This window comes from Lynx rufus, unplaced genomic scaffold (genome assembly GCF_022079265.1).
Source record: "Lynx rufus isolate CCGP_SWC_20201006 ecotype Redwood Valley unplaced genomic scaffold, mLynRuf1.p SCAF_5, whole genome shotgun sequence".
Classification (NCBI taxonomy): Eukaryota; Metazoa; Chordata; class Mammalia; order Carnivora; family Felidae; genus Lynx; species Lynx rufus.
Window position 1 is genome coordinate 31,945,094 of NW_025814867.1, and position 9,985 is coordinate 31,955,078.

The window sequence follows — 9,985 nt, forward strand, 5'->3', positions numbered from 1 at the left end:
CGCAGTATATGTTTTTTTTCCAATGTTCATTTTTGACAGAGAGGGAGAGAGAGCGCGCGTGCATGAGTGGGGGAGGGGCAGAGAGAGGGGGAGACACAGAATTTGAAACAGGCTCCAGGCTCCGAGCTGTCAGCACAGAGCCCAACGCAGGGCTTGAACTCACGGATAGCGAGATCATGACCTGAGCCAAAGTCGGACGCTCAACCGACTGAGCCACCCAGGTGCCCTGGACACAGTGTATGTTTTAAATCACAGACCTCTATATAGTGCTGTCTTCAATAGTGAGAATATGTGGGTCTAGGAACCAAGAGATAGAAGCAGGAGTGACTCTACTTACTATCACACCAAATGCCCCATGGAGGGATTTTTTTGTGCTTCCTGTCCCCGCAACTCTTAACTGTGCAGGATTAGAGGTCCTAGTCCCCAAAGACAGCATACTTTTGCCAGGGGATATAGCAAAGATCCCACTGAATTACAAACCACAGCTGCTGCTGAGACACTTTGAACACCATGTGTCCAGGAACCAACAGGAGAGAAGAATTATCATCCAGCAAGGGTAATTGACCCTGATCAGCAGCGGGGGTTGGGGGAGTGCTTTTATACAATGGGGACAAGGAGGAACACATATGGAAGTCAGGTACTCCACTTTGGTGCCTCCTGGTATTCTCTTGCTTTGTTGTAACTATCAATGGACATAGGAAGCAACTCTGCCTTAAGAAAGGTGTGATTACCAACACCTCAAAAACCTTACAGAATGAAATTTTGGGTCACACTACCAGGTAAGTCACCAATACCTGCCAAGGTGTGGGGATTTGAGAATGGATAGTGAAGGACCAAGAGGATGAGTACCAGTTATGACCCTAAAGTCAACTGCAGCAACAGAATTCAACTAAGTACCTTCAGGAAGAAAGGACCACAGGAAGCATGGAGGAACTGATTCCCAAACCTGTGGGAAAGAGGTAGATCTGTGTGAAGCATAGAGTAGGCTATGATGGCCATGAGAATGTACCTCTCAGAACTCCAATTGCAAGGAGAGTAATTGACCAAGGGCCCCAGCTTCAGCCCTCTGAATTTTCATGGCTGGTTCACTCTGAGGCTACATATCTTGTAGGCTGCACCCAGGCAATGTTTGACTGTAGCAGGGAAACTGAAGCAGGCCCTTCCTGAGAGATGTGGGACTCATCTGACAGGTGATTTTGCTCAAGGATTCCCTTGATAGTCTTTTTTTTTTTTCAAGTTTATTTATTTTGAGAGAGAGCACATGTGCACAAGTGGGGAAGGGGCAGGGGGGAGAACCCCAAGCAGGCTCCACACTGTCAGTGCAGAGCCAGATGCAGGGCTGGAACTCACAAACCGTGAAATCATGACCTGAGCTGAAGTTGGACACTTAACGACTGAGCCACCTCACTGCCCCTCCCTGATGGTCTCTTTCCATTTTCCTTAACCTGCTCTACAGTGTAAAATGCTTCCACCCAGCCTGACTTCTCTTCATTCCTCTCTCCTTCATTCAGGGTCAGATTTGCCTTATGTTTGCAGTCTGAAAGCTCTCCCAGACTCCCATGGCTCCCTCCCCATTTTCTCTCACAAGCACTTATCCTAATAAATTTCTTACACATTCAATCCTATCTTGGCATCAGCTTCTTGGAGGACCTGGACTAAACACATGCCCTAAGCTCCCAGCTGTCAGTGATAACTTCCCACTTTGAACCCTTAAAGTGTAGTACTTCCCACTACTTCCCAAATGCTACCCAGAAAACAAAACTTATCTTTCTATGTACGTATCTTCCCAATTAATTTAGAAGCATTCTGGAGATGGTTACCATTATGTCACCTTTGCTAATCTCTGTGCTTCACCAAGTGTCCTGTACATAGAAGGATTTCAATTCAACTGTCATGGGAAAGAAGTTGTTAAGGGTGCTGAGTTGTTCAGACAATCCTATACCCTAGAATTAATGTTCCCCACCTACTTCAACTTCTCAGCGTATTATCCCATTTCCCACTCCCCAAATCACCTACTCAAATGGTTCCTCGTCTTCTCAGGGTCCTTTAATCCTCAATTCCCTGCCCTACTCCCTATATATTTTACCATATGCATTGACCCAGCAGAGGCTGTGGCATAGACAGCTATTCACCAACCAAAGGTTAGTGGATCCCCACCTCCCCCCACCCCCCGCCAGCCACAAACTTTCTATAGTGTGGAGTTGTTGCTGGAAAGTGGCTGGCCAGCAAGGGACTACATTCCCAAGCTTGACCCTATATCAAGTGGTAGCTAGGGTGTTTAAGAAGCAGACCTCTTCCTGGGTGCTGGGTGGCTCGGTTGACTAAGCATTTCACTCCTGATTTGGGCTTAGGTCATGATCTTGTGGTTCGTGAGTTCAAGCCCTGCACTGGGCTCTGTGCTGACAGTGCAGAGCCTTCCTGGGATTCTCTGTCCCTCCCCTTCTTGCTCTCTTTCTCTCTAAACAAACAAACAAACAAACAAACAAACATTTTAAATAAACATTAAAAAAAAAAGAAGCAGAACTCTTCCTCTACCTATATCCTTCATGGTCTCCAGTTGAATACAGAGGACTCTAGGGATGGTGAGGCCACAAGATGAGAAAAGCCTGTGTCCCTGAACTCCCACATGGAGGAAAGCTGCCCACTGGAATGTTACATGAGTGAACAGTACTGCCCTACACTGGAATGTTACATGAGTTAACAGTAAGCTTCTCTTATTTATGTTAGGTCACTGAAATTTGGGGTTTTGTTATAGTCGTTAGCATTATACTAAAGAATACAGATATCGTTGTCCTTCTTTTGGCTATTCCCATCTTTAAATTTTTCTTTAACATTTATTTATTTTTGAGAGAGACAGAGCATGAGCAGGGGAGGGGAAGAGAAAGAGGGAGACACAGAATTCAAAGCAGGCTCCAGGCTCTGAGCCGTCAGTGCAGAGCCCAATGCAGGACTTGAACCCATAGACCCCGAGATGGTGACCTGAGCCGAAGTCAGATGCTTAACCGACTGAGCCACCCAGGTGCCCCTTGGCTACTTCCATCTTAACTCCCTTTTATTTAGAAGGAGTCTCCCATTATGGGATTCTTGATGCCAAACGGGTTAGATCCTTCTCAGGCTGGGGTGTAGGCATGTTACTTAGTCTCTGACAATCTGATGCATTCCCAGTTAAAACTATGAATGTGGGAGTGATGCAAAAATACATGACAATATAGAAACTATTCACAGTGGTGGTATGGCCTTGAGAATCCAGGGTCAGTGGCAGCAAGGCCTGGCAACAGTGGTTTTAGGTCAGTATCCTAACCAGACTGTTCTTGTGGCATGAGCTTCTCTGTGTTTTCCTGCTTCTCAATTCACTTGATTTTTTACTTTTTTTTCCAGCTTTCTTTGACAATTTCCTCCTTCCAATAATTAATTTTCTTCTTCATATATCCAGAACCAATTTCCATCTACACTATCCGTCCCATCTATATTGTACTCTCCTCCCAAACTAGAGTCACTAGGATTACCATTTATTAAGCACCTAATACATACCTGCCACTGTGATAGGCACTTTACATATGCTATCAAACTTAATTTAATTCTTCCAAGTATTCTATAGTGTCAGTGTTATTATTGCCATTTATAAATATGACAATTATAGCTCAGAGATTGATTTTCCTGGTTACACTGCTTGTGAGTGTCACTTGGCATTCAGTTTTGATGGCATCAAGCATGTTCTTACATTGCACCAGAAATGCTTCACCAAGTTTTAAATTACTGCAGTACTTCTTTCTAGGGCTTCTTACAGCCTGTGACCATTTGATTCTGTAAGTGAAGACTACATCAGCATTTACTTAATCCCTTCCCTTTCCTCCTTCCTTGCTTTCTTTCTCTCTTACCCTCCCTCCTGTTCTCTGTCCTTCCTTTTCGACAAAATAACAAACCATGTGTGATGGCAGAGAGTACACAGTGGCAATCAGTTCTCTTGCTGACCTTCCTTAGACTGCATTGCAATCTAAGATGTTTCCTCCCAAGCTTCCTTCCTTCTTCCTCTCATTCATTCAGGGCACACTTGCATTAATTATAAGGTTGAAATCTGGGGGGAATTGGATAGTATGAACTATACCTTGATGATACTCATTACTTTTGATGTTCCCCAGTAAGCGTGCCTCAAATGTCAACAACACCTTCAGAAAACAAGGTTCCCCAAGCCCCATGAGAAAGAAGCTGCCTCTAGTGATGGAGATGAGGGTCAGATCATTTCATTTTTCAAGAGAAACTGGAGTAGGGAGAAACACAATTCATTCAGTGATCGAATATCTTTCATATATCAGGACCCATTGGGCAGTGGAAACATAGAAATATAAATTATAAAATCCTTCCTCTAAAATTTTTTTTTAACGTTTATTTATTTTTGAGACAGAGAATGAATGGGGGAGGGGCAGAGAGAGGGGGAGACACAGAATCGGAAGTAGGCTCCAGGCTCTGAGCCATCAGCCCAGAGCCCGATGCGGGGCTCGAACTCACGGACGGCAAGATCGTGACCTGAGCTGAAGTTGGACACTTAACAGACTGAGCCACCCAGGCGCCCCTAAAATCCTTCCTCTAAAGAAGCTCATAATCCAGTAGAGTCATATCTAGTTAATTTTTCCAGTTCTAGATGTTAATTGTAATTGCTTTAGAACAGCATAATTCATACCAAGTGTTTAAAATAATCTATTGTAATAGAAATGATTGTGAAATTAGTATAATCCATAGAGACTTTTAGAATTGTAGCAGGAATTATGAAAGAAAAAGAAGTTAGGAGGCAAAGGCACTCATTAAAAGAAACATTTATTAATCTAGTATCATGACTCTTAGACTTTTTAAGTAGTTGGAAGAGGGCTAGGAAGGAGGAGGGTGAGAGAAAAAGGAAGAGTCCTTGTTGTATCATGGCTTCATTTTAGCTTAAATGCAATATACAATATCTAGAATAAAAAATCCAGTATCCAGAAATGTAGAGAATCACTAAGACTTTTTTGGTTGAGAAGAGAAAGGGCATCCTCAAGGGTGGTAGAATCACTATATTCGAAAGGCAATAATGGAACTGTCCTTGTGAGCTCAAAGACTCTTTGAATCTCCATCCCTTTTCATACCTTTAACCATTGCAGCTAGTGTACCCAGTGTTTCACTGTTCTGAACACATAAATCCAAACCTCAGGTATAGCTATAAACTGTAACATGAGTGGGAAGGGTGAGGTCAGCAAAACGTGAACAATGCAACATATTAAGCAAGTACTCATAGAAGTAGGGACAAACTGTGGGAAAAAGAGAAGAGTGCACAACTTTTGTGGGATTAAAAGCTGTTGGGTATCAGAAGGAAGTGAACTAATACCTCAAGAAAAGCCAGGAAGATGAAGAGTATTCTTGGAGAAAGTGAAGGATATCTAGTGGGTCAGGTACAGAGGTTGGAGAAGACCTCCAAGGAAGTACTGAACTGGTGGAGGAGAGAATAAGGAAGCAACTGGTGGCCTAAGGGGCAGAACTATGCTTCACAGGTCTGAAAAAGGTGGGAGACTGAGAGGGGGAAGTAGAGAAGGGGCAGGTTGCTGAGCAGAGGACAGGGGAAAAGGAGAAGCTAAGAGGCAGGAATGCAGGGAACTGCTTAGGGAAGAGGAATCACTAAAGTTCTGTTGGTTGAGAAAGACAGGGACCTTTAGATAGAGGGACCAGGGCAGCATCTTCAGTGATGGCAGGAGCAACACAAATGATTCTAGCCAGACCAAAGTTTCCAAAGTGAAATTTGCCGATGGGACAGTAGGGAAGCACTTTCTGCAATCCAGGTAGCCAGAGAAAGTGTAAAGCTCTCTCATATAGATAGCACCCATACAAGGTAGAAATTGATGAGAGCCATAAATGAGCAGGGGGTGGGGTGGGGAGCAGATGTGAGTTTAGAGAAAAGAGAAGTTACTTATAATGGGAAATAGTGGAAGAGGTGATGTTTAGAATTGGATACATTAGATTTGGATACACAGAGATGGGGTTGAAGAGAACAGCAAGGAAAAGCAAGAATCATCCGTGATTTAGTATAGTGTAGTGAATTGTGTCCCCCCCCCCAGAAGACATATTTAAATCCCTAATCCCTGGTGCCTGTGAATGTGACCTTAATAGGATAGAGTTTTGCACATGTCATCAAGTTAATGATCTCAAAATAAAGTCATCCTGGATTTGGGGTGGGCCCTAAATCCAATGAATGGTGTCCTAACCAGAAAAAAAAAAAAGGAGAGGGAGATCACAGACATGGAGACAAACGTTAGAAGGGTGTGTGAAGATGGACGAGAGATTGGAGTTCCTCAGCCCCATGTTAGGGAACACCAGGAACCTCTGGAAGCTGGAAAAGGCAAGAAAGTATTCTCCTCTAGAGACTTTGAAGGGAGAGTGGCCCTGCCAACCTTTGATGTTGGATTCATGGCCTCTTTCTAGAACTGTGAGAATAAACTTCGGTTGTTTTAAGGCACCAATTTTGTGGTTATTTGTTGCAGCAGTTCTAGGAAATTAATATAACTGGTATGATTTCTGTGACTTCTGCCAGCAACCGAGGGTGTCTCTGACTAAAGTCAGAGTTATCTAAAAGAAGGGTTGGGCCTTCACATGGTGATCATGATGGAAATTCAAGGGTTTGAGAGACAGGAGTGTTAGAGTAGGCAGAGTTTAAATACTTACACAGAGGGAACCAAAGTGTTATATTGAGGGCATGGACCAGGTGCAGTGTGAAGAAAGGGTTTGGGAACAGTAGGAGGTGAGTTGAGAAAAGTGCCTGGTTCCAGCTCTTAGAAGTGGAGCAATTTTTAGGGATTACAAGGTCCAGTGTGTTGGTGGCTGAAGTGGTTGAGAAAAGTGCCTGGTTCCAGCTCTTAGAAGTGGAGCAATTTTTAGGGATTATAAGGTCCAGTGTGTTGGTGGCTGAAGTGGAACAGAGTTGAAGGCCTTTCATGTTGAGAAAGCTGAAGAATTCTGAGGCCAGGGAGCCAGGGCATATCAGCATGATGGCTGAATGGACTCTTTAAGAATGGTGGTGGACATGCATCTTTTCCTGCCCTAGGACGTCCATGCTCTAGTTCTAATACTTTCAGACTCAGATGCAGGCTTACGCCATTAACCCTCCTGCTCTCCCTTTCTCAGACCTTTGGACTCTGACTAAATTGCAACGCAGGCTTTCATGGTTCTCCATCTTTTTAAAAAAATAAAACCATCTGATCTTTAATATTCATTGATATATATGAAAAACATGCAATAAACTATAAATATTACAGAGCACTTTTTATTGAGGTATAACTGACATACTATGTTAATTTCAGGGGTACAACATAATAATTTGATATTTGTATATATTGCAAAATGATCACTATAACAAGTCTGGTCACCATACATAGTTACATTTTTTTCTTGTGATGAGATTTTTAAGCTTTACTCTCCTAGCAAGTTTCAGTAATGCAATGTGGTATTATTAACCACAGTGACCATGCTGTACATTTCATCCCCATGAGTTACTTATTTTATAACTGGAAATTTTTACCTTTTGACCCTCTTTGCCAATTTCACTGACTCCCCACCCCCCACCTCTGGCAACCACCAATCCATTCTCTGTATCTATGAGCTTGGTTTTATTCTTTCCTTTTTCTTTCCTTCTTTTTTCTTTCTTTCTTTCTTTCTTTCTTTCTTTCTTTCTTTCTTTCCTTTCTTTCTAGATTTCACATATAAGTTAAATCACACTGTATTTGTCTTTCTCTGCTTATTTCACTTTATGCCCTAAAGATCCATCCATGTTGTCACAAATGGCAAGATTTCATTCTTTCTCATGGCTGAATAATATTTTGATATTATATCTCATAACTTCTTTAGCTATTCATCTGTCAGTGGACACTTAGGTTGTTTCCATGTCTTGGCTATTATAAATAATGCTTCAATGAACATGGGGGTGCATATGACTTCTTGAGTTAGTATTTTTATTTTCTTTGGATAAATACCCAGACATGGAATTGCTGGATCATATGGTAGATCATTTTTTAATTTTTTTTGAGGATTATCCATACTGTTTTCCATAGTGGCTGCACCAAATTACCCTCCCACCATCAGTACACAAGGGTATTTCCCATCCTTACCAACACTTGTTACCTCTTATATTTTTGAAATTAACCATTTTAACAGGTGTGAGATGATACCTCATTATGATTTTGATTTGCATTTCCCTGATAATTAGTGATGTTGAGTATCTTATACCTTTTAGTTATCTGTTTGTCTTCTTTGGAAAAATGTCTATTCAAATCTTCTGCCCATTTTTATTTTATGTTTTTGGCAATTTTTAAATTATTTATTTGAGAGAGAGAGGGAGGGAGAGAGAAAAAGGGGTAGATGAAATCCCAGCATGGAGCTGGACATGGGACCCCATCCCATGACCCTGGGACCATCATCTGAGCTGAAATCAAGAGTTGGATGCTCAACTGACTGAGCCACCCAGGTGACCTGGTTCTGCCCATTTTTAAATAAGATTGATTTTTTTTATTGAATTGTATGAATTCTTGATATATTTTGAATATTAGCCTTTTATTAGCTATATGATTTGCAAATATTTTCTCCCACTTAGTGGGTTGCTTTTTCATTTTGTTGATGTCCTTTGCCACACAGCAGACTTTTAGTTTGATGTAGTTCCACTTACTTTTGCTTTAGTTGCCTTTACATTTGGCATCAAATAAAAAAATCATCGCCAAGGCCTATGCCAAAAGCTTACTGCTTATGTTTTTTTCCTAGGAGTTTTATGATTTTTGGGTCTTATATTCAAGTATTTAATCCATTTTTAGTAAATTTTTGTGTATGCTATTTGGTAGTCGTCCCAGTTTCATTCTTTTGCATGTGGCTGTATAATTTTCCCAACACCATTTATTGAAGACATTGTCCTTTTACCATTGTATATTCTTGGATCCTTTGTCATAAATTAATTGATCATATGTGTGTGGGTTTACTTCTAGGCACCCTGTGTTTCTTCCAATACCATACTGTTTTGATTACTATAACTTTGTAATATAGTTTGAAATCAAGGAGTGTGATGCCTCCAGCTTTTTTCTTCTTTCTCAAGAGTGCTTTGGCTACTTGGGTTTTTTCGTGGTTCTATACAAATTTCATATTTTTAAATTGTATTTCTATGAAAAATGCCATTGGAATTTTGATACAGATTGCATTGAATCTACATACTGCTTTGGGTAGTATGGACACGTTAACAGTATTAATTCTTCCAACCCATGAGCTTGGAATCTCTGTCCACTTATTATGTCTTCTCCAACCTTACATTAACCTCTTACAGTTTGAAGTACACAGGTCCTTTATCTTGGTATAAATTATTTTCAGATATTTTATTCTTTTGATGCAATTGTAAATGGGATTGTTTTCTTAGTTTCTGATAGCTCATTGTTAGTGTATAGAAACACAGTGGATGTTTGCATATTGATTTTATCCTGCAACTTTGCTGAGTTTATTAGTTCTAATGTTTTTCATTAGAGTTTTAGGGGTTTCTCTATATAATTTCATGTCATCTGCAAATAGTGACAGTTTTATTTCTTTCTTTCCAATTTCGGTGCCTCTTGCATATTTATTTTTTTCTTGCCTACTTGCTCTGGTCCATCTTTCAGATAGAAGAATGCATGACTTCTTAGCCTCAATAACAACATGAGCCAATTCTTACAATAAATCTATTCATATATATATCTACATATATCCTAATGGTTCTCTTTCTCTGGAGACCCCTGAATAATACAGCAGGAGAGAGGAGGAAAGTGAGCCTTATGTGGAAATCACAGGAGAAGGGAGAGGGATGTGTGTTATGGAGGTCAGAAAATGCTGAAAGGTGGCACCAACAGATGGCAAAAACTTCAAAGAAAGAACAGCTCAACAATGGTGGAAGAATGGTCTGGAAGTGCCTCTGGGAAAAGGTACAGAAGAGCTCTGCTCATTTCCCACAGAGCTCAGGGAGTCA